The sequence below is a fragment of the Pelodiscus sinensis genome, chromosome 2 (assembly GCF_049634645.1).
Source record: "Pelodiscus sinensis isolate JC-2024 chromosome 2, ASM4963464v1, whole genome shotgun sequence".
Classification (NCBI taxonomy): domain Eukaryota; kingdom Metazoa; phylum Chordata; order Testudines; family Trionychidae; genus Pelodiscus; species Pelodiscus sinensis.
Window position 1 is genome coordinate 79,892,233 of NC_134712.1, and position 25,194 is coordinate 79,917,426.

Genomic DNA, 25,194 nt, shown 5'->3' on the forward strand with positions numbered 1-25,194 from the left:
ATATATATATATATATATTAGACAAACTGGATAGTCCCTACAGGACTGGATAGTCCCTACAGGAAAAAAAAAAAATCAATGCACACAAATCAGATATATATAAAGGGAACATATAGAAACCTGTTAGAGAACACTTCAATCTACCTAATCACTCTTTAGAAGATCTCCAGGTGGCTGTCTTATCACAAACCAATTTCTACAAGCCAAATATACAAAAGATGTGTTGGCATTATAATTCATCCACAAATTCAGTTCTCACACTGATAACCTCCTCAATCGAGATAACGGATGGCCGTGACATTATTAACCTGACATTCAACGAAGGTGCCAACAGCTCTTTGTCTGTGTAGATTCTTGCGTTAGTACCCTTCCTAGCTAACTGCTATCCTATGATTCTTATCTGCTTCTTTTAACTATCCAATCTTTTAGGTGCTTATAGGTTACCAGTTCTGCCTACTTGTTTTTCCCTTTGATATTTTCATACCTTCTGCTCCTTGTTTCCCACCCCCTTCATTTCTTTTCCTCCTCCCTCCCCCTTCTCCCCTATTTATTTTGCATCTGCACATCCTAATCTCATAACTCCAGTCATCTGAAGAAGTGGGTTGTGCCCACAAAAGCTCATGATACCATATACATGTCTACTTCAAGACAGACCCAAGAAAACCAACAATAGAACACCACTTATCACCTACAACCCCCAACTTAAACCTGTCCAACACATTATCAATAAACTACAGCCTATACTGGAACAGGATACCATACTCCAAGAGGCTCTGGGAGACAGACCCATAGTCTCCTATAGACAACCACCTAACCTCAAGATGATTCTTACCAACAACCACAGGACATACCACACTAATACCAACTCTGGTACCTTCCCTTGCAACAAACCCCGTTGCCAGCTTTGTCCACATATTCATTCTGCTGATACCATTATTGGACCTAACCAAGTGAGTTATAAGATCAAGAACACATATTCCTGCGCATCCAGAAATATAATTTATGCTATCATGTGCCGAAAGTGTCCGTCTGCTATGTACAGTGGACAAATGTCTCAGACACTTCGCCAAAGGATTAATGCCCACAAAACATATCAGAAAAGATCACAAAGAAAAAACAGTTTCTTGCCATTTCAACCAGAAAGGACACTCTCTCAATGACTTAACCACCTGCATTCTGCTACAAAGACCTTTTACATCTGCACTTGAAAGGGAATCCTCTGAACTGTCATTCATGTTAAAATTCGACACTCTCCGGGAGGGAATGAACAAAGACCCAAACTATCTTACCCATTACCAAGATAGCTTCCCCAATTATCACCTCTAATACCATTAACTCAGACATCTAACTTTCCCCACCTCTAATATCATTAACTCACAGACACTTACCTTCCTTCCTCCCCCCCCCCGCATGCCCCTTCTGTTCTGAAATGTGATTTGTCCTTTTCATATGTGTTCATTTTTTTTTTAATTGTATCCTTTGATATATATGGTCGTGACTATTTTCTTCCACTATTTGATCTGAGGAAGTGGGTCTGGCCCACGAAAGCTCATCATCTAATAAACCATCTTGTTAGTCTTTAAAGTGCTACATAGTCCTGCATTTTGCTTCAGCTACACCAGACTAACACGGCTACATTTCTATTACTAATATACATATTTTGTTAGTCTATAAAAGTGCTACCAGACCATTTGTTGTTTTTTTAAGTTTATCCTGTACAGATTAACTTGGCTACCCCCTAAAGCTTCCTTTATGGTTGTTATATCGTATAACTGCCCCTGCTTTCCACCCCATATCCTCTGCTTCCCCATATGGCCATTATATATCAGAGCCCTTCCTTTCCATTTTATGAGCATCAATCTCATTCCAGGCACACCCCATCTTTCTAGCACAACCAAACCCTTACTATGCTTTAAGTTATGATAAGATGAAGCTGCACACCAAATTTGATGGTCCCAGCTCTTACTACTTAGGAGCAGTTCTTGAACAGACAGACAGACAAACTCTCTCAAATATACAGTAGATGAAAAAGGCTCTTGGCTGCTATTTACGAAGGATAAGGTCCCAAAAATAACAAGACTGGGGAGGAACAGCAGAGAATCTGTTGCCACCAAGAGAGGGTGATGCAGCATTGAAATGATACTCCCATCTGCAGTTATGGAGAAAAACACAGCATGACAGAAGAGACCCCCTAAAAGGGGAAACATGGTAGTGGAGGTACAATGAGAAATGAATATGGTCTATTTGAAGTTTCAACTCAATGTGAAAAGAAACACAAATTAAACATGCAATCCTATTATGTGCCAACTTATTCTTATAATATTAACTTGAAAATGAATGTTGAGACATGAATTTATTTTCAGGAATTGATGTATATAAGAAAAAAGCAGAGATCCTTCACTAAACTTGCACAACCAGATGGACAAGTACCTCTATTTAACAATTCAATTTGTTTCTTCACCCCTTCCTGGAAAAAAGCTTCAATTTAATTCCAGAGTTACCGAACATCCTTAACTCCTTTTAGTTTCAATGGGCATTATAGATGTTTTACAACTCATAAAACTGGGCATAGCGATTAAGGCCATTACTGAATGTAACAGTTGTAACCCAATTCCTCCCATGTTGTCCCCCCACATAAAGCCTACTAAATGAAATATTTCTAATTTTCCTGTGAATTTGTAAACTCTATGAATTGCTTTGAAACGTCAATGGTTTCTGAATGGCCTGGGAAAATATATTCCACAATGAAATGTCCTTGAATTAAGAAAAGAGAGTTAGAGAAAAATAAACAGTTCCAAAAATCCACTAATGTTATATTTTGAAGTGCATATCAAACAAGAATTTGTGCCACACAGCTGAAGTATGATTGTACAATAATGCTGGCCTCCAGTGCTAGTAATATTATTTGAATAATTATGTGAATAATTGTGATCTGAGTAAGAATTCTATTACAGAAGGCTATACAACTGCTGTACCAATGAAAACTTTTTAAAAAATTCTCACACACAACAAGACATCTTACATTTGCATCTGGAATGGTTTAATTATGCTTAATTAAAAATTAGCAGTCACTGCTATTTTCTTCCCCCACAGTGGTCAGAGTTCTGTCCATTGAAGAAATAAGCAAATATTTCAATAAAAACTCCAAGCATTTCACATTTTCATGATAACTATAACATACTGAATATCATAAAGCTTTATTTTAAAATAATACATCCATATAAAAAAGCTGTATGGAAGGAAGATTCATTACATGGTTTCTGAAAAAATCTCTCTCAAGCAAATATGTATATATAGCTGGATCAAAATATAGAAATGGCTGAGATTTACAGTCTTTCAATCAACTTAAAAATAAATTGTTCATCTGAAGAAAATTAGGACTCAGAAGGAAACAAGTTCAACAACAAGAGAACCCACTTCTTCAGATGAAATGAGTTGTGCCCACAAAAGCTCATGATACCATCTACACGTTTTGTTAGTCTTTAAGGTGCTGCTAGATTATTCATTGTTTAAGTTTTTCCAGTTACAGACTAACTTGGCTACCCTCTGAAGCTTTTGAACAGGAGAACACAGTGGGGAAGGAAAGAGAAAATGGTATAAACTTTACAAAAACCCACCAACTCCAGAAGTGTATTTTTCTGTCCTACTTCATATTATAATTATGAGGAAATAATGGTAAAATCAGCTAGGATTTGTACAAATGTGATCATGGCATAAGGAAAAGGTGGCAGACATGTTAAATAGTAATACCATCATTCTAGCAAATAGGTAGTATTTTTCTAAAAATCAGAATTCCCCTTCTACACACGTGTTTTTAAAAACACTTTCCCCCATTAGTTATAGGGAATCTCTTGGTTATTTCTATGATCAGCATTCTATTTTTCTTTTTCGTATTCAGTCAGATTTTGCATGGCCATGTTTGTGGGCACAGATGGCAGGATAAAAGGTATCCTTCAGTTTCTATCCAACCCACTCACCTCCCACCCAATTACTTTTCTACTGAGACCAAGTAGTTTTTACTTGGTGTTCTTCTGAGTCTAGTGACAGATCTTTTGCAGTCAGTCTGTGGGGAGGGCCAAAACAAACAGAATAAATTTTCATAATTACTTTTAAAATATTGCAAGGAAATGCACAATGCGTTTGAAACATAAAAACAATTGTAAGAACCTGCAAGTAAAACTGGCTTAGTTTTCCTCATGCAAGCTTACAAGGCAGACAGTCGCTTTGGTTTATGTTTATACTGCGCCTAACGAGACTGGGTCCTGGTCTATGACTAGGGTTCCTAGACACTATGATAATACTAGGGATGTAAAATCCTATTTAACTGGCTAACCGGTCTATTCTATTCTGTTCAAGAGGGGTGAGCTGGAGCAGCCTCCCCATGCTCTGCTGGGCTGGAACCCATCCCCCTCTGCTGCAGGCAGGGGTGCTCCAACCCAGCCAGAGAGCTTCTGGCCACAACACTTGAACTGGAACAGCTCCTGCCTGTGGGGTGCCCTGGCTCACTACACACACAGGCTGCTCTGGCACCTCTGCGCTGGTTAACCAGTTAAAGTTGCAAATAAAAGGATCGAGAACACCTTGAATGGATAACTAAATAGCATTTCTTATCTCAAGGAGCTGATAGAGGAGGTATCTGAGCCTTTAGCTATGATCTTTGAAAAATCATGGAAGACAGGGGAGATTCCAGAAGACTGGAAAAGGGCAAATATTGTGCCTATCTATAAAAAGGGGAATAAGAACAACCCAGGAAACTACAGACCGGTCAGTTTAACGTCTGTCCCAGGGAAGATAATGGAGCAGGTAATTAAGGAAATCATATGCAAACACTTGGAAGGTAATAAAGTGATAGGGAATAGCCAGCATGGGTTTGTGAAGAACAAGTCATGCCAAACTAATCTGATAGCTTTCTTTGATAGGATAACGAGCCTTGTGGATAAGGGAGAAGCGGTGGATGTCATATACCTAGACTTTAGTAAGGCATTTGATATGGTCTCGCATGATATTCTTATTGATAAACTAGGCAAATATAACTTAGATAGGGCCACAATAAGGTGGGTGCATAATTGGCTGGATAACCATAGTCAGAGAGTTGTTGTTAACGGTGCTAAATCATGCAGGAAAGGGATAACAAATGGAGTTCCGCAAGGGTCTGTTTTGGGACCCGTACTGTTCAATATCTTCATCAATGATGTAGATATTGGGATAGAGAGTACGCTTATTAAGTTTGCAGATAATACCAAACTGGGTGGGGTTGCAACATCTTTGAAGGATAGGGACATAATTCAAAATGACCTTAGCAAGTTAGAGAAATGGTCTGAGGTAAACAGGATGAAGTTTAATAAAGAGAAATGCAAAGTACTCCACTTAGGAAGGAACAATCAGTTCCATACATACAAGATGGGAAGCGACTGTCTAGGAAGGAGCATGGCGGAAAGGGATCTAGGGGTCATAGTGGACCACAAGTTGAATATGAGTCAACAGTGTGACGCTGCTGCAAAAAAAGCAAATATGATTCTAGGTTGTATCAACAGGTGTGTTGTAAGCAAAACTTGTGAAGTCATTCTGCCGCTCTACTCTGCACTAGTTAGGCCTCAGCTGGAGTAGTGGCGCCCAGAACTGGACACAGATTTCAAGAAAGATGTGGAGAAATTGGAAAGGGTAGAGAAGAGCGACAAGAATGATTAAAGGTCTAGAGAACATGACCAATGAAGCCAGGCTTCATGAACTGGGCTTGTTTAGTTTGGAAAAAAGAAGATTAAGGGGGGACATGATAGCGGTTTTCAAATATCTAAAAGGGTGTCAACAAGGAGGAAGGAGAAAATTTGTTCCTCTTGGTTTCTGAGGACAGGACAAGGAATAATGGGCTTAAAGTGCAGCAGGGGAGGTTTAGATTGGACATTAGGAAAAAATTCCTAACTGTCAGGGTGGTCAAATATTGGAATAAATTGCCAAAGGAGGTGGTGGAATCTCCCTCTCTGGAGATATTTAAGAACAGGTTAAATAGACATCTGTCAGGGATGGTGTAGACGGAGCTTGGTCCTGCCTTGAGGGCGGGGGGCTGGACTCGATGACCTCTCGAGGTCCCTTCCAGTCCTATGATTCTATCTCTAATGATGTTCTAAAATCCCTGGATTTTTTTTAGCTACAGAAATTATGCATTTTCTGATTTTCAAACAGAAAATCAGAAACCTAAAGTATCAGTCTATTGTACAGATTTCCAACATTCGGAAGACACACACTTTTAAAGAAAAAAAATCTTTGCAGTCTCTTTCTTAAGAGCAGTAAGATGAAATGTTACTTCAAGTAGAGCACTGCAATCTTTGGCCACATCTACTGAAGAAAAATTCTCTCTACCCCACTCATCCAATCTAAAGAGTATGAATCCATGAATGCATGCTCATAAAAGGACGAGCCATTTTAGTGGTTCAGTCATATTAACAGTTTGTTTTGTCTTTTGTATTAGGAATTCCATCTTCTCTCACCCCCACCTCAAATTGGCAGATGAAAGATGAAGCGTTTATTTCATAAATGAGATTCTCTAATAGCCTGTACATAATGTTTAAAAAGTAATGTTTGTTTAAGTACAGAAATTCATAGCTCTTGCAGAAATTGCCACCACCCATTTGGCAGTTTCAGACACTAAAAATATGAAAAGTTATCTAAGCATCCACAATTTGATACACATTGGATGGTATATATTCAGCAGTTACATGAAACTGCAGTTCTGTTCACAGGAGTTTTCAAATGGAAACTGAATTTCAAAGCCAAATTCACTATCACTATCTACTCAAACTGATTTTTGCCTTATTGTCCATTCAAAACCAAAGAACCCTTAATTTGAAAATAAGCCCAGATTTTCCAAGTGTTCACAAGTCTTTCAAGTAAGATATACCCAAATGGAATTTCAGGGTTCATTATGACATTTTTGCTTATTTCTAATTAGATTATATTCTTTAAAACAACACAATATATGTCAGTCGATCTTTCCCTATAGCAGTCTATAATTCTGACACACTTTGTATTAGACTAATGGAAACATAATTCACTATGAATAATGCTAGAAAACAAAATTCTTTCATTTGAGTATCTTAGCCTATGACTTGGGGAAAAAAAGTCCACCCATCTATTTACTATGGGTAAAAAGACGACTTTTGCAAGTGAGGGGCTTACCCCACCATTTCCTACATAATTTAAACTTAAAAAAAATTAAAGTTGTAGTTGCAAAAAATCAGCATTCCACATGTGAAAGAATGAATGGTCAGGATGTTTTCTCAATTCAGACCCTTTGGTGCTGTTGGGTTTTTCAGACAGCAGTGAAACTAACAAAACTCACATCATTTTCATTGCTGCTAGGAAGAACCCTGTGGCAGCTATGGAAGTGACAAGATCACGTAAATTCCACCAGGTTGTCTGGAAAAAAAAATGCAAAGGAATACATTAATGTGTTCACAGGAGAATGAAAAATGGAGAAGAAAAAAGGTGAAAGCAAAATAGAGTTGCAGAGCACCATCCATATTAAGCTGCTGGTAGGAAATGGTAAGACAAAAAACAAAAACAAAAAGTCCATTCTTTCAGAAGCCAGGTGGATACAGGGCAACAGAAGGAACCAGAGCAAAGCAGACAAAGCTATCTCCAATATTCATTTTTTTAAATGTGAGAGATTGGGTATTTAGGTCTCAATTTACAAAATAGGTTATTCCATTAGAAGCCTGGGGGGCCTATTCAACAATTACAATTGATAATCTCATGTCATTAAGGGCATATCTAGACTATCCTAAACTTTCAAAAGAAGATATGCAAATTCCATGGGAATTTGCATATCTTCTTTCGAGCTCACTTTCAAAAGTGAAATTAATTAAGACGCGATTTTGTCGGCAAACCTTCCCATTTGTTGACAAGCCGTGTAAACCTAATTTTTTAAGGAAAAGTGGCTTGTCAACAAATGGGAGGGTTCTCTGACAAAACCTTGTCTTAATTACTTTCACTTTCGAAAGTGAAATTCCTGTGGAATTTGCATATCCTTTTTCGAAAGTCTAGCGTAGTCTAGATACGCCTTAATAGACTGCTCATTCCACCATAGGTAGCTAAACAGCTATCCCTCCCCCTCAAGCTCCTATAATCATTTTATTCCCTTGATTCCCTCCTAGGGGTTTTGTTATTTCATTCCTATCCTTCCTTACACTTCCTGACTAATCGCCTCACCCAAGACCCCACTAGGTGACTGGAGATGTCTACCTCCTGTGTCTTCCCCATGGATTTTCTTCTCCTATTCTTCTTCCCCAATCTTTTCTCCAGGTTGTAGTATAGACAAAGACACATGTGTTAGACTTCAACTGCAGTAAGATAGTTCTCTGGCTCACACCTGTTAAAGAGGAAGAGGGAGCACTGCACCAGGATTCTGTGTTTTATTTCTACCTTGTAGATAGTCATACAGAAGGAAAGCATCCAGAAACTTCGACCCTCTCACTCTCCATACACAGTTCAGAGGGGTTTGGGAAAACCAGAGGACTAAGATGGTGATGTTTAAGTCAGGTATGTTAATAGGGTTGCATTTTGCCAGGGTCAGGTAATTTCAATTTTCCCAATATTCACAAGTATCTCTAGGATACTGGATGCTCCAGCAATAGCCTGTTTAAATAATAGTTCAACTTATCTGTTAAAGTAAAAGTACACATAGAAATTACAGTAATGTAGACTACAGTTCTGCTTTTACATTGCACCACACATCAGAAAGTGATTGAAACTCACATTGTGATGTTTAACAATAGCGGAGGAGCAGATTACAACATAAATCCTCTATTCACACCTCAATTTAGTGCTGCACTTCCCCCCCCAAAAAAATCACATTGCACATTTGATCAGAACACATCCACCGCAGCTCTGCTTGATGAAGGAGCATTATCTATCTAGTTTATTGGACTTTAACTCGCTCTTAAAAGAAATAGTGGATTATAAAATATTACATAAACTTGGACATAATCCCAATCAAATTATTACAGTTTTCAGGCAACAGACATTTTGGGCCAACACTGGTTGACAGCATCCATTTAAAAACTCTTTCACACTTGTACAAAGTTAAATCATCTTGGCACTCTTTCTGGTAGCCAATTGTATCCTTTAAGTCGGAACTCCATTCATTCAACTGAATTGCTGAATTAAGGGGGCCAGTTGGTTGGCATGGAGAGGATTGGGTTGATTGACAATGTCCTTTAGTCACAAAGAAATTGCAGCAAGAGTTTCTAAAAGTCATAGTGGGTCTCTCAATAGATTAAATTACTTGAGAAGATGATGCAAATACAGAATGTTTCCGGGGAGGAGCTGAAGAGTCAGTGCACTTCCAAAAGTTACTTCTGTGTCTTGATTGTAAATTTAGTAGCTCAAATTAAATATTTTAAAGAACTCCTGCTTTGACTTTTAACTTTGCACAAGCTACAATATAAGCAAACACGTGCTGGCTCTCTGGATAGTATGGATTGTGGGATTTTCGCAGAGCTACAGATGCTTGGCTGAGAATTCTATTAATCTTCATTCTTACATTTTTCAGTACTTCATTATGCTAATAAATTTTGATATAAGGTACTCAAATTCAGTTCATTTTTTCAAAATTTGAATTTTCAAATTATTACAATCATCCATTTTATACCCCACAAGTAACATCATATAGTGCTTATTGAAAGAATTCATAGTGCTCATTATTGAATGAATATTTTCAATAGATGAATCATTAAAAATAGGGTAATTCAACATGCATAAACACAGAACGACATACTAATAAATTACCGGTGCATATACAGGCACTGTATTCCAATTGTTAACACTTCCAGATACGAAGGATATCAAATGCCAAAGTATTTACAATTTGGATATCACTGTATAAATCTAGTAACTATATAGAAGGCCATAACATGTCTTCACCCACTAAAGTTAAAGGAATAATTCTGGATGAACAGTGGAGTAGAAGAATGCAAAAATTTGGTCCAGCTCTTTACTTTAAACATACTTCATTTTCCTTTATACCTGGAAAGATTATATACAGTTGTCCACTAATGAAACACTGGGAGCAATAAACACTATGATTACATAACATACAATATCTGGCATAACTCTCAGCATTTTGTATATTGTTTGTTAAATGTCAGCACAGTTGTGTGGCATGCCCCCCTTTATAGATGCAGAGTACAGAGACAGGAGTTCTTCAACTGGTGTAAGAACACTATCTCCAAAATGACATTAGATTTGGTCTACACTTGGAAGTTACATCAGCATAGTTATGGTGGTCAGGATGTGCGGACATTACTACTCTCAGGGTGAATGTAGCTATGTTGACAGAAAAGTGCCTCTGTCAACATAGCCAATATTTGTGGAAGTGATGCTCCTACACTGACAGAAAAACTCCTTCACTCACGTTGGCTGTGTCTAATGCTAGGGCTTGGTCCACATTAGAAAGTGTGGACACTAGAAAGGTCCACACTAGAAAGGTCAACCCAGCTATATTGCTCAGGGGTAGTGTTCCTTCTAAGATGCGCAGCAGCACAGCTTCATAAATCAGGGCCTCCCAGTCAGAGGCTCAGAGCTCCATGCAAGGAGCTGACTGACTGGGTGGGGCTGAAGAAACATCTGTGAAGCTGTGCTGCCACACAGTTTAGAGGGAACACTGCTCAGGGATGTGAAAAATTCACACACTGATGCTATGTCTACACTACGAGTTCTCAGCAAAAAATATGCTAATGAGGGTCTCATTTGCATGAGTTGTGATATCATTTGCATATTTTCTGCAGATCCGTTTTTGCGCAAAAACAAGCAGCGTGGATGTTCACTTTTTTGCGCAAAAAACCCTTTTCCCAGAAAATCCTTATGCCCCAAAACACGAGGTATACCAATCTTCCGGAAAAAGGGGTTTGTTTGCGCAAAAATAACCATCAACACTACTTGTTTTTGCGCAAAAACCCCAGTGCAAAAACCAAATCAGCAGAAAATATGCAAATGAGATCAGCTCATTTGCATATTTTTTGCCACAAAAACTCATCATGTAGACATAGCCTGAGAGATGTAGCTAAGCTGATCCAAACCCCAATGTAGACAGTGTTAGATTAATAGGTTGATGGAAGATAAGGATAAGGAGGATTTACTACAGTGACAGAAAAATCCTTTCTATCCCCTGTAGTAAGAGTCTACAGTACAATGGCACAGCTGCAGCTGTGCCACTGTAGTGGTTCTAGTATAGACAGACTAGTGCAGTGTTTTTCAACTTCTTGTTTATAAAGTACCCCTTCAAAAAAAGTAAGTACCCCCAGTACCTACAGTTTTCAGACATAAATTTTTTTTTCTACTACTGCAATGCATTTGTTTAAACAACTTAATCGTAGCCAGGTGGGCGATGAAATTTTTGGATGTAAAAAGTACAAAAATAATAAAGTGCTATAAAACTTAAAATAAAAATTCAGTTTTCCTCCAAATTTCAATTGTGCTGATGTATCCCCCAGACTTCTCTCAAATACCCCCTAAGGGTAGTCATACCACTGGTTGAGATACACTGGACTATGCCACCATAAATTCTGTGGCACAGACGTAGCATAAGCCAGTAGAGGTACGTCTAGACTACAAGCCTCTTTCGAAAGAGAGCAACTACACTATAGCCAGTACTTTCGAAAAAGCGAGCTGCTTTTTCGAAAGAGAGCACCCAGGCAGTCTGGATGCTCTCTTTCGAAAATGCTGTTTGCATTCAATATTTCCTTTTTTTAAAAGAGCACTTTCGAAAAAAGGCGTTATTCCTCGTAAAATGAGGTTTTCCGTGACTGAAAAAACTGCCGCGTTCTTTCGACTTACTTTTGAAAGAACGCAGCAGCAGTATAGATGCAGGGGAAGTTTTTTTTAAAAAAGGACACTTTTTTTGAAAAACTCCTGTAGTCTAGACACACATTAGGAGTGCTCTTTTGTTGGCATAGCTATGTCTATAGTTATGCTGACAAGAGAAGAAAAACTATGTTGTAGGTTTGTGTGCTTTTTACGTACCTCTTGAGTGATACAGCTATGCTGATATAATGTTAAAGTTTAGACAAGGCTTTAGAATACAGGATCAATATCACTGCTAGACGAAGCTGATATAAAATGAAGAAAAAAGCTGTACCTAGGTAAAACTAACTTCAACAGAATTGTCTCTCCTTATTCCATCAGAGAACATGGACCTATTGTGTAAGGCCTAATCCAGCTCTCCCGGAAGAGGAACTTTGCAACTGACGTCCAGGTCAATAAGATCAGGCCCTAAAATAAGTAGGCTAAAATCTCAGCATATCACACTAGAGACTCACATTTTTCTTTGCCTAATTAGCTAACAAAATTATATAGTTACATCCGTGCACTGAGCAATTTAAGGGGACGGAAATGTTATTTTGATTTTGACTGAAATCACATGAAGCCAGTCAGATCAAGCACTTTAAAAAGTTCACTGTTTACATCTTTTGAATGAGATGAAGGATTTACTACTAAATTTGTCTGTCCTGTCTTTTCAGAGTTAATGGACAAGAGGCTGAAATCTATTATTTTTTTAAAAATCTCAGTTAAGCGTCATAAAACTAACTTAGAAGTTAACTGTTACATTACTCCTAGCCTCAAACTGACTCAAAAATTCGAAACATATGCTTGTGTGAAGAATGCCTATTATATAAAACAAGATGAGTCAGTCTAAAAAAGGTGATACTGTACACATTTCCAAATACAATTCTTAAAATAATAGTCAGAATATACAATAGAATTGTATTGTACCAAACAGCTGATTACACGTTAGGTTAGCCACTATTTGACCCTCTACACACCAAAGCGAAATACCTTTCAGATATCCTAAAACAGTTCATACTTCTCAGAGAGTTAAGAAAAAAAAGGGGAAAATAGGATTTCCATTGACTACTCGATTAGTCTCCACCTTTGAACTTTAGCAAGAGCCCTGCCTGACTCTTGCTACAGTTCAAAAGCGGAAGCCCAGCAGGGAGTGCAGGGCCAGCAGGGGACTAGCCCCATGCTCCGTGTAGCACCTGAGACTTTGAAATGTACAAGAGCTCCACCCGGGCTCTTGTACATTTAAAAAGGAAGCCCTGCAGAGAGCAGGGGACTAGCGGGATTCCCCGCTGGCACTCCCTGTGGTGCCTCAGCCTTTAAAACGTACAAGAGCCCTAGCTGGGGATCTTGTATATTTCAAAAGCAGAATCACAGCAGAAGCAGCGGAAGCGGAGACTGCTTCAGTCCCTGCTCACACTGTTTCTGGCTGTGCCTTTACCTCCCCTGCGGAGATGATGCCAGCATGAACTGTTCCCCCCCACCTTGCTGCCTCTCTCTGAGAGAGGCAGGAGGGGGGGGGGAGGGGAAGAAGTAACTAGTCGCTTACATCCCTATAGGGAACAATTAATTTAGGAGCTGGGGGTTAGAGCCAACAGGGCTGCAGTGAGTTAGATTTTACGTCAAGGCTGCTGGAATGCATGTGGGATGTGTCCGAAGAAGTGAGGTCTAGTAGAGGGTTTTGGGGATATATACAGGATTGTATGGGGCATTCTAGGAGCTGTATGGCATGGGGAGTGTGGAGGAGCAGGCATGCTTTAAAAGAAAATCAACTCCATCAGGATTTCCATAGTGTAATGGGCCCAATATTCTTTAATCTTAGTTTGGCAATGGCAGACCTGAAATATATATATTTACGTTGTTCATACATAAGAGGCCACGGTGTTAGGCCACAAAGAGTTTAATTGGTAGTTCTAGATTTAATTCCTTAATACTTTAATCAATAATGTAATATAATGTAAAGGAAATGATTATTTCTGTCATTAGATAACATATTTGTATATGCATCACTGCTTTGTTATGTAGGTATGCTGAATGCATTCATTAAAGCGAGATAAAGTTGGCATGAACACTTTTGAGATTATTTTTTCAGAGTGAAAGCATGGAAATTTAAAGATTATGCTGTACATTAGCTTTCCATTAAAATTTACATGGAAGAAGGAAACACATGAAGCAATGATTATTTAAGTCACATTCTAACCAGTGTGTTTCACTGTCATTATCAAGCATACCAAAAACACCTAACAATACTTTTTTAAAATAAGTTATTAATGGATTTTGTTTGGTAGGACTTCTATTTTCAGTTGCTGTGGTTTAAAAAAGTTCTAACGATTGTGGTGGACAAAGGTTTAATATTGCCAATTACTCTTTAAATGCCACCTTCAACAAGCATTTATCTGTTCTTACAATTAAAATAAGCATATTCAACAGAGTTTTTAAAGTTGCAGCAGTTAGCCCACTGTATTTTTTCCCTATAGCTAAGCATTCCATAAATTTAGTTTAGCAGAAGCAACTAAGAGCTACAGCATGACTGTTTCAGCCATCCACTCCCACTTTGGAGAGTGCTTGCAACATGTACATAGAAAAGAAAGTAACCATGGAAAACCTGGGTTCTTCCAGAATGGTTGTTTCTACAGTATTAACAAACCTTAAAATATCAGATTGTGGGAGATTTCCTTGTTAGCAAGTTTCCTCAGAAGTGAGCTATGGGCCTGATCTGCAAAGATTTATACACAAGTAACTCTGTTCATGTGAAAAACCACTTTGTCAGTGAGGGTTCTCATGCAAAGTTTGTCAAGTGTTAGTCTGCAGGATCAGGCCAAGCTTGTAAATGCTATTAAATTGTTCTTTATTCTTTTCCATCCTTCTCCAATATCTTGTGTAAACAACACCAAGTATTCAGTGGACATGCCGTTTTTTCCCCAAAAGATTTTGCCCCTGATGTACCAATCATTTGTGAAAGGAATGATTTTAAATTCAGCAGTAGCGTCATCATTAAAGTTTACATAGCTGAGTTGGTCAATAGTTTGCTCTCATACGAAACATTTCTGATGCCATGTCTACACTAGCAAGTTTACAACGGCACATTTGTAGCGATGCAGCTGTGCTTCTGTAAGATTGCTCGAGTATCTGCTTTATGCCAAGTATCCCGCTGACATAAAGACACCTCAATCAGTGGCAATAGCTATATTGGTGAGAAAAAAAAAATCCTGCCCACATGTGCTGTGCACACTACTACTTATGAAGGCAAAATGTACGTCACTTTTGGATAGGATTTTTTAACACCACTGAATAACATAAAATGGTACTGTAGACATGGGCTGAATATCTAATATGTGCTGCACTCATATCTTAAGTACATTCTAGATTATTAGAAATCCTGCAAGTTGTCTCCACCCTCAAAATCAAAACAGAAAACAAAGCCACGCTGGAAAAAATTATCTAATTTCCTGTGCCTCCTTGGAGTATTCAAGAAACTGAAAAACAGATATCAGTCTGAGGTTTTAGTGGTCATTACTTCCTCAGCACTCTCTAACCACATCCTACTATTCATGACAAAAAAACAAATCAAAACAAATCCCCAGCCTTCAAGAGCCGAGACTATTCAAGGTGCTCTCACTGACAATTCCCACCATGGTACTTCAGGAGATTAGATCTCAAAGAGAAAAGTCCTTGACTTTGGAATTATCTTCAGTTGGCCGACAGACATGAGGGTCTGTAATTAGGGATGTAAAATTCTGATTACTCAGTGAACTGGTTAAATATTACGTTAACCTTACATTGAACAGGTTAACCGACTAAGTGGGATCCTGGGTGGGAGACAGCTCCAGCCAGACTGGAGCAGCTCCCAGCCCCCAGGATTGCCGGCTCTTGTCCCTAGCCACACGGGGTGGCCTGCCAGTTCCTGGGTAATTGTTTACTTGTTCACATCCCTAGCCTGTACTCTCTTAAAACACTACATTAATGGGAAGGGTATTCCTGTAACTGTAGTCAATCCATCTTTTTGAAAGCGTGTAGGGCGGTTGATGGAAGAATTCTTCTGTCAGCCAAGCACCGTGTACACCAGGGGATAGGTCAGCATGGCTAAGTCTCTTGATGGTGTGGATATTTAAACCTCTAAGGATATGCAGCTATGCCATGCAAGGGATGGTCTACTGTGAAAACTAACCTCCAGCATGTGTGACAAGGCCTATCAATTACTCAGATTTTTGCCTGAAGTAATAGGTGGGGAGGAGGAGCTGTTATTTGCTACTGCTTCAGAGTTCTAAGTTTCTCTCAAAATGCTTTAATCTGCTTTTTAATACACATACACACTGAGGATGTGAAAATGCAGTTATCAGGCTAATCATATAGTTGATATAATTTGCATCGACTAAATGATTAATCAATAAGACTGCTTTGCAGAGCTGCAGCAGGAGCCATTCGCGCTGTAGCTCTGCATTTTAAAATGTAGTAAGAGCCACTGGGTTCTTATTACATTTAAAACATAGAGGTGCAATGATCAGCGCAAGCCAGGACTGCTTGGTCCCGGCTTGCACTGAGTCCAGCGGCTCCTGTTCGTGGCTGACCGCACTGTCTGCTGCTGACAGGGGCTGGTGCTGGAGCAGCCCCTGCCCGCGGCTAGCCCTGTCTGCTGCCAACAAGGGCTGTTTGGCAGCAACAGCTTACATGCAAGATGACATTTGCTTGTTAGATCAGCATCTAGCAGAGTTCTTTACTTCAACAGAATCAAGACTAAAATCTAAATACACCTGGGAACTTTCCCAGATTTGTTTTTGCAGAAGGTGACAACAAAGCAATATGGGTCCTTTCAGATCTCAGTCAGCGGTTTGAATCTTTCTATCACAGAAGCCATAGAAAGTGGTTACGATAACACAGCTATGAAGTGGTTTATATAAAAAGAATTAGTGATTACCACCACACACAAGCCACCATCATAAACAGAACTCTTCTTGGTATTCCCAGATGCTATGTTTACACTATCAGGTTATTTCAAAATAAATTAATAGTAACTCCCGAAGTAACTATTTTGAAATAAGCTTAACTCCTGCTTGAGAAGAAGAATATTTCGAAATAATAAGCCCATTATTTTGAAAAAACAGGCTTCGTAATGTGGACACTTGCCTTGTTCTTTCAAAATAACTCTCCAGTGTAGACATGCCTAGAGAGGCCAAAGATTGAAATGAGAGGCATAAAGATTAAACTAACTTTTCATTTAAAGATGGTTAGTCCATGAAAAGGATTAAATCACACTAACAGGACGGTGTAAGAAAGTGCATTTCCACTGTATGTGCTGAATCTGTTCTGTGTATTAACATCTTTCGTAAGAACTGTTTTCAGATCATTTTATTCTATAAAAATCTCAAACAAAGCAAATGTTTGTTTGGTTTTTGAGGGGAATAGGGTGAGAAGGAGAGAATGCTATTTGATAGAGTTAGTTTAGTCAAACCCTGTAGAATAATCTAATGTTCTTGTGATACAGTGATTGCTTTGCCACTGACATTACTTTTTAAATTCTTCCCATCAAATAGCTTGTTCAAATTGTGTTCAGTTTATGAAAGTAGTGTAGTCAGCCCAACAAACAATGAATAAAGATGAAACAGCATACTATTCCCAGTAATAGCATGAACATCAGGACTAGTCTACTGAAAATGTGTCCCTAGCGGGCCCTTTCCCTCCCCCCCAGTTAACCTTAATTAGTAAGGCTTACCAGTTAAACAGTTAAATGTTCACATCCCTAGTGAGAAGTGCCTCTCCAGGGCTGCTGCAGCTCCAGTGGGCACAGCTGGGAGAAGGGTGCATGTTTGGGGCAGGTCTGTCTGCATGTTTGTCTGCCCCCTGTGCTCTCCAGCCAGATTAAGAAATGAAGCCAATTGTGCACTTTCCCCTCACTCCCTGAAGAAGGGGAACAGCCAACAATGTTTCCAGATGAACAGGGGGAGCAAGAGCTACTTGCTCTTCCTAAAGGGCTCCTGTGAAGTGAAAAGTTCTTGGATGCGGGGGGACACCCTCACCTACCCCTTTCACTTGCCTGGTGATTCTGGCTCTTTTCTGTATGGTTTGATGCATCCCCATCCTAATGGGGGTGAGGGATTTGCCCCCCTAATTTCTCCCCCACATGACCAAACCCTTACTTTGCTTTAAGTTATGGTAAGAACAAGGTGCATATCAAATTTGGTGGTGCTAACTCTTACCGTTTAGGAGGCGTGTGCTACGTGGACTTTTGTTTCAGGCCCTCATGTTTCTACAAGGAGTTATTGAACAAACACACTGACAGATTCACTTGCTCACAAACTCTCTCAAATATAAAGTCAGGTTACTACTTAATTCGTAAAACAACTTTGTCAGTTTATATAACCATTTGTCACAAGACAGATATTTACCAACTTGTTACATGACAACACACATTTACCACAGTGTGGGAATGAGAACATAGTTCTGGTTTACTCTCTTGGATTTGCTGGAAGTATTCTGCATATTAAAACAGGGTGGTCAAGTGTCCCATCTGCTCTAGAAATCATTTTTTATTAATCTGTTGCTCTATCTCACTTTGATATTAAAATATATTCCAGATTGAAGATGGCATGTAACTATTGACTATAACCGTTTCCCAATACTCTACAATAACGGTTTCCCTATACTCTACAACACTGCGATTGCAGTATTGTTCCCTTAAAGACTATAAACTGTATTTAAGAAACTTCTTGTTTTTTAAGTTTATCCTGTACAGACTAACTTGGGTACCCCCTAAAGCTTCTGTATTTAAGAAAGCAGTCACTCTATATCTGACTTAGTCCTCATCCTCAAAGGAAACTTGCAAAATTTTTAAAAGATGGGGCTAAGAACTGAAGATTCATAGCTTTGCTAGCCACTAAAAACCATGACTTCACAGCCTTCATGGCTTTTTTAATGTGTACATAATTTACAAACAATCCTGCTGCACCCACAGCAGCTTAGTTAATTTCCCAGACCTGAAGAAAAGCTGTGTAAACTTGAAAGCTTGTCCCTCTCACCAACATAAGTGGTCCAATAAAAGATATAACCTCATCCACCTCTAAGAAATTTTTCAGTTTAAATCTAAAAATAGATTTAGTTCTTTTCTTTAATAGAACCAAAATACAGTTTAGTCATAGGTATAGATTGTGGACCAAAAAAATCAAAACACACCACCTTGAAAATATAAAATACCAGCAGATTTATCGGGCTTTGCTCAGTAGTGCCAAAACAAAGAAACACTTCAAATGTCTCTGTTTTATCTCTTTTCTGTAAGGTTTATTTTATGGCTCATCTTGATTCAGTCTCTTTCAACATTCTCTCAGCTGTGTTAATTGTGAGGACTGAACTTGCTTTGGCGTTTGTCTCTTTTTTTGTTTGGTTTTATGAAAAGCAATCCCATTCCAACATCCCATTTGCCTTGCACAACCAAACTTTTACGTTGCTTTAAGTTTTGGTAAGAGGAAGCTGTACATTGAATTTGTTAGTTCTAACTCTTACTGTTTTGAGGAATTCTTGATCAAATAGACAAACTCTAAAATATATAGTAGACAAATTATTCTCCCACTGATACTGATCTATGTTAAGGACAACTTCAAACTTTCAGAATTTGAGTCCAATATAATGAAAAATTTATGAAAATCAAACTGTTGTTTTTTTTTTTTGAAACTTGACGCTGTCCTTCTTTGATGTGTATATTCCATTTATGTCACAAACACTTCCTCAGATTGGGACTACATATTAAGTTCCTGATTTTACAAAACATTTGTATATATTTAGTTTTATGCACATGAACTCAGTGGGACTATTTGTAAATAAAGTTATGTATTCGCTTAAGAGAAACCCAACTTCTACTCTTCAGGAAGAGTCAATTTTGCAGTTTATTAAGTTAGCAGAAACATTTAGCTGTGTTAAAACTGTATTAGAGAACTTTGATAGTAATAACAACATTACCTGAAAGCAATTTCATAAAAAATGTCTGTCTCAGACTCTTATAATTTTATGAGAAAAAAATAATGATTTACAGTGAAGTTTCACATTGGTTTTACAGTCAATGGTGAATTCTGTGAGAGAAATCACACCAAATTCCATTTAGGGTAGGAAACTGCCAGCATGTGAAAAAAGCAAACAACTTCATTCCCTACCAATACTCTCTGTTACAAACTGACAGGTTAGCTCAAGGATCTCTCAAAAATAGCTAATTTTAACTCAAATAATCATAAACTCAGTTTTAAATTAGGACAAAAATCCTTTGGTATGTTTGTGAAAAACTGTCTTGAGAATAAAGTTTTATAGTGTTACCTCACACAATGTAAAATGCAGCACTCCCTATCTGTGTGTGTACAAGTCGTCTGGAATTGCATATGTAAGAGCACTATCTAACTCAAGGCATAAGATACCCACACCTGTGGCCCTTATCTTGTGGGAACTCATGTGAGTAACTTTATGCAGTGCAAAATCAATATGACTACTGAGAATGTATAATGTTAAGGACAAGCCTATGCATTCTCACTATATATAATTTTTTAAAGAATATACGTATAAAGAAAACTTGGGGAAGTGTTATGACTGAAAAATTAAAGTAAGAAATGTAAAGTAACCATGCCTCAGCTAGACACACAAACGTAATAAGTCTAGCAATGAAGAGACTACACCATACCACATAATATAGTAGGGCCAAGTTAGCTGATCTGGAAATCAATTTTCCATTTCCTGACTTTGCCTGTTTACAGCCCCAAGGCACAGTGCTTCTTTTAACATAGGTTTTAACTGAACTGATAAAAGCAGGAATTCAACCCTGTATACCGCTCATTAACCAAGGTGGTTAAAATTAAAGTCCGGGAGCAAACGCTCTTCCCCAATACCAATGTAAAACATAGGCTGGAATAACCCCAACAAAAAAGAAGAAAACCTTGACTATCCTCCACCAAGGCGCCTGCTGGGAGGAAACCGAAACGAGTGGTAAGTGAAAGTGGAGCCTTGAATAAACTCGTTTGCTCTTCTGCCCACTTCCCCCCTCGCCAAACAATGAAACACGTTGTGGTTTTCAATCACACCAAGCCAGCGAAGGCAGAAACCCCTCTCCCCACAGCAGTTGTTAGCAGGCTTCAGGCGGCCAGACTGACAGCGCCTGCAAGGGACGGGACGTGAAGGCAAAGGGGAGCCACCAGCGGGACCCTCCTGCCCCCCGCGCCTCAGACATGGGCCCCCGGGGTACAGCCGCGCCGTAGCCCGCACGGGAAAACACGGGCTCTGCTCCCCGCCGGGCAGGGAAAAGTTACCGGGAAACTTTCAGTCAATCCAAGTGGGCAGGGGGAGAAGGGAAGGGGGCGGGACGTCGCCCAGCCTAACGCCCGGGACACGGGGGAGCCAGCGGGGGAAGGGGTCTCGCCAGGGCGGAGGAGGCGGCCGCGTGTAGGGGCTGGAGGGGGCCGGGGCCTAGCGCTCGCCGGGTGCCGCCGCCTCTCCAGGGTGAAGGCGCGTCCGGTTCCTCACCTGCTTCTCCGCAGCGGCTCCGGCGGGGACGGACTCGAGCCCCCTGCTCCTCCCGGGGCCGCCGGGCGGGCAGCGAAGGGGGGAGGAGGGAGCCGGACGCTCGCTGCGTGCGGAGACTCGCTGTGAGGAGAAGGAAACTCCCCCACCCGCCGCCTCCGCCTCCTCCGCCGGGCTCCCCGCCTCCCCTGCCCGGCCGGACTCTGCCTCCCCCGCCTTCACTGGCGCTGCGGCCGCCCGGGGAACCTCCCCCTCGAGGCCGCCCGCAGCCCGACTTAGAGGCCGCGGGGAGGAGCCGGGGGGCCGGGGCGCTCCCCGCCCCCGCCAGCGGCTCCCCCTCAACGGAGCGCGAGTTCAGCGGCCCGGCCTAACATGGCGGCGCCTTCCCTAGTAGCGGTGGCCGCGCCGTTCTTACAGCCACCGGGGCCTCCCGGCCGCAGGAGGTGCCCCCGAGGACGGGGGAGGGGATTTAGGAGGCCGGGTTGGCGCTTGAGGGCAATCCTGGATTGGGGGGGGGGAAGCAGTGGATGGGGGGAGGGCCCTGGGGTAGGCAACCCTGTTTGGGTATGAGCAGGAGGAGGAGCCGTAGCTCCTCAGGGATTTCTGGGGAGCAGGGGAGCTGCCAGCAGTGGATGGCTGGGCTGAGGAGGCAGGGAGGGGTTTGGGGGAAGGCGGCGGTGGAGCAGGTTGGAGGCCTTTTTAGGGAGTATTCTAGCGGTTCTCAGCCAGGGGTACGGAGCCGTCTTCCAGAGGCTAACAGCTCATCTAGATATTTAGCTAGTTTTACAAGCAAAAGGGGTGGAGGTTTTTAGGTGAAACGTGGGGCTATTCTGACAAGTCAAATCAGACTTCTGAGGGGGTAGTAATAGAAATGTAGCCGTGTTAGTCCTGCATTTTGCCTGAGGGGGATAGTGTAATCTGGAAAGATTGAGGGAACCTCTCAAAAAGTAGAATTTAGATGAACACACACACACTCTCTCTCTCTCTCTCTCTCTCTCTCTCTCTCTCTCTCTCTCTCTCTCTGCCTCTCTCTGCCAAGGCCAAGGCACAAAAGGAGATCAGATTAGCTACAGAGAAAGAGTAATAAGAAAGCATTTTTCAAATACATAAGAAGCATGAGGAAAATCAAGGACAAGATCAGGGGAGCTGGCTCCATGCTCCTGGAAGTGGGAAGGCCTCCAACAGAAGATGCGGCAGGAGCAGCCAGCCGTCAGAGCTGCCCAGGGCATGTGATGTGGCATTCAGCAGCAATATAAAGAGCCAGGGGCTCCAGCTACTGCCACAATATAGGTGTGGCAGTGGCCAGGAACCTCAGACCCCTTTGAATCATTGGGCCCCAAGCAACTACCTCTTTTGTGTCCCTTCCCCTCTACACGCACACACCTTGTCAGCAGGCCTGGACAAAGTAGGTCCCATTACTCAAGAGGGTAAAACAACAGAAAATGTGGAAATGGTAGAGGTGCTTAATGATGACTTTGTTATGGTTTTAACCAAAAAGGTTCTTGGTGGTTGGATGCTTAACATAGTTAATGGCAGTGAAAGTGAGTTCAGAAGCTTTAAATAGGGAAAGAGCAAGTTAAAAATTTACTTAGATACGTTAGATGTCTTCAAGTCATCAGAGTCCGATGAACTACTTCCTAATAGTAAAGGCGCTGACTTGGGTAGATATCTAAGCCATTAGTGATTATCTTTGAGAAGCTGTGGAATACAGGAGAGTCTCCAGAAGACTGGAAAAGGCCAAATATAAAGAGAAAAATAAGACGACTGATCTGTAATTCCCAGGGTTGTCCTTAACTTCTGTACCCAGAAAGATAATGGAGCAAATAATTAAGTAATAAATTTGCAAACAGCTAGAAGCTAACGTGATAAGTAATAGCATGATTTGTCAAGGACAAATATCAAACCAATCTTTATTTGACAAGGTAACAAGGCTAGTGGATAGGAAAGAAGTGGTGGTACATATGGCATATAGACGTTATTAAAATTTTTTATACCGTCTTGTATTTGGTAACCTAAATGGAGTTACTGTAAGATGGGCGCAAAAATGGTTGGCTAAACATTCCAAAGTAGTTATCAATGGTTCACAAAGAGCCTAATGAGTGGTCTTCCGTGGGTATCAGCTCTGATTCTGTTCAATATTTTCATCGGTGATTTAGGTAATAGAGTACACCTATACTGTTTGCGAACAATATCAAGCTGAGAAGGGTTGCAAGTTCTTTGGCGGATAGGTTTATAATTCAAAATGATCTGGACAAACTGGAAATAGTTTGGGGTATATAGGATGAAATTTACTAAGGACAAATGCAAAATACTCCATTTTGGAAAGAACAATCAGTTTCATACATACAAAATGGGTAATTACTTCTTAGGAAAGAGTACTGCAAAAGGGATCTGTGATCATAGTGGATCACATACTAAAAGAGTTAACAGTGTAACACTGTTGCAAAAAAAGAAAATATTCTGGGATGTATTAGTAGAATGTTGTAAGATATGAGAAGCAGAGTGAAATAATTTCTCCATGCTGATTAGGCCTCCACTTGAGTATTGTGTCCAGTTCTGAGTGCTACATTTCAGGAAAGATGTGGACAAATTGGGAAAAGTCCAGAGAAGAGCAACAAAAATGATTGAAAATATGGGGAACAGCTTTGAGGATTTCTTTATGATGGAAGAGATGATGAGTAGAAGTCTGGAGAAGAAGTTTTAAGGAAACCATCACCCATGGGCAGGGCTCGCCGAAATGCGCAGATTGCCCGAACCCGGCTCTTCCGGGTTGCAATCTACTCGCCATGGGCGAGTAGGTTGTGTTATATGTCGAGCCCTGCCCATGGGGAAAGATTGAAAGAATTGGGTTTGTTTAGTCTGGAAAAGAGATGACTGAGAGGGGGGACAAAAAGTTTTCAAATACCTAACAGGTTGTTACAAGGAAGAGGAAGAAAAATTATTCTTAACCTCTGATGATAGGACAAGAAGAAATTAGCTTAAATTACATCAAGAGAAGTTTAAGTTAGACTTCAGGAAAAAATTCCTGTCAGGGTGATGAAGCACTGGAATACATTGAACAGGGAAGTTGTGAAAAGAGCAGGTTAGACAAACACCTGTCAGGTCTAGTGCCATGAATGCAGGGAACTGAACTTAACAAACTTTTGAGATCTCTACTGGTCCTATAAATCTAAGATTCTCCTCTGTAGGTACAAGGAACAGCGCTGAGGACTTCTTTGGGGTGGGAAGAGAAGATCAGTAGACGTTTGGGGTAAAAGTTTTAAGCATTTTGTTAGTGACAGGAATCACTGGTGGGAGAGAGGCCTGGAAGTTTGTGGGGAGAGGTATGAGGAAAAGCAGCAATACATTGAAGGGTGTCATGAGAAGGAAGAGAAGCCTTGGAGTGTTCACAGTAGTATTAGGAGAAGCAGACACTTTTTAGAAGTGTGAGAGAAATGTTTAGAGGGAGCACTGCAGACCAGGTCTTAGCAGAGCTTTATTTTCTCTTCTTTTTGTTCCCCACTCTAACTTGTATTAGGACGGTGACCAATTTCAGTGAGCAAGTTTTTAAATATAGATTTTACATTTTTCAATAACAAAATTCTTTATGAGACTCTTAAAAATTGCTTTATTTTTTCCCCACATTTGCAAATGAGAAGAGGATTTAGAAGGCTCCCTATATTTTATTTTTTTAATCTTTGTAATTTTTTTGATGTTTAAGTGAAACAGAAAACCCAATCTTTTGTCTTTCAGAAGTGCTTCAGTTACAACTCCTGCTGAGGGGAGAGTTTGCTGCTTACTGATCAGAGTCCTTAAATAGAAAAGGTTCAAAGGAACACAATGCAATACAATAAAGGTTTGAAGTAACATCATTTCCTATAATCTCAGTTTCATGAT

The 25,194-nt window shown here is 40.3% G+C and overlaps 1 protein-coding gene across 2 annotated transcripts in view; it reads right to left on the reverse strand.

Annotated features, from left to right (window-relative positions):
- Positions 1-21,456, reverse strand: part of YES1 (YES proto-oncogene 1, Src family tyrosine kinase) — an 86,123-nt gene extending 64,667 nt beyond the window's left edge. The window contains exon 1 of one of the 2 annotated variants that reach the window (XM_075920917.1): positions 21,322-21,456. The gene's annotated coding sequence lies outside the window, so the exon portion shown is untranslated. Of the gene's footprint in view, positions 1-7,336; positions 7,360-21,321 lie in introns of those variants that run through there. The other variant, XM_075920918.1, reaches the window with a different exon arrangement.
- Positions 21,457-25,194: the final 3,738 nt, after the last annotated feature.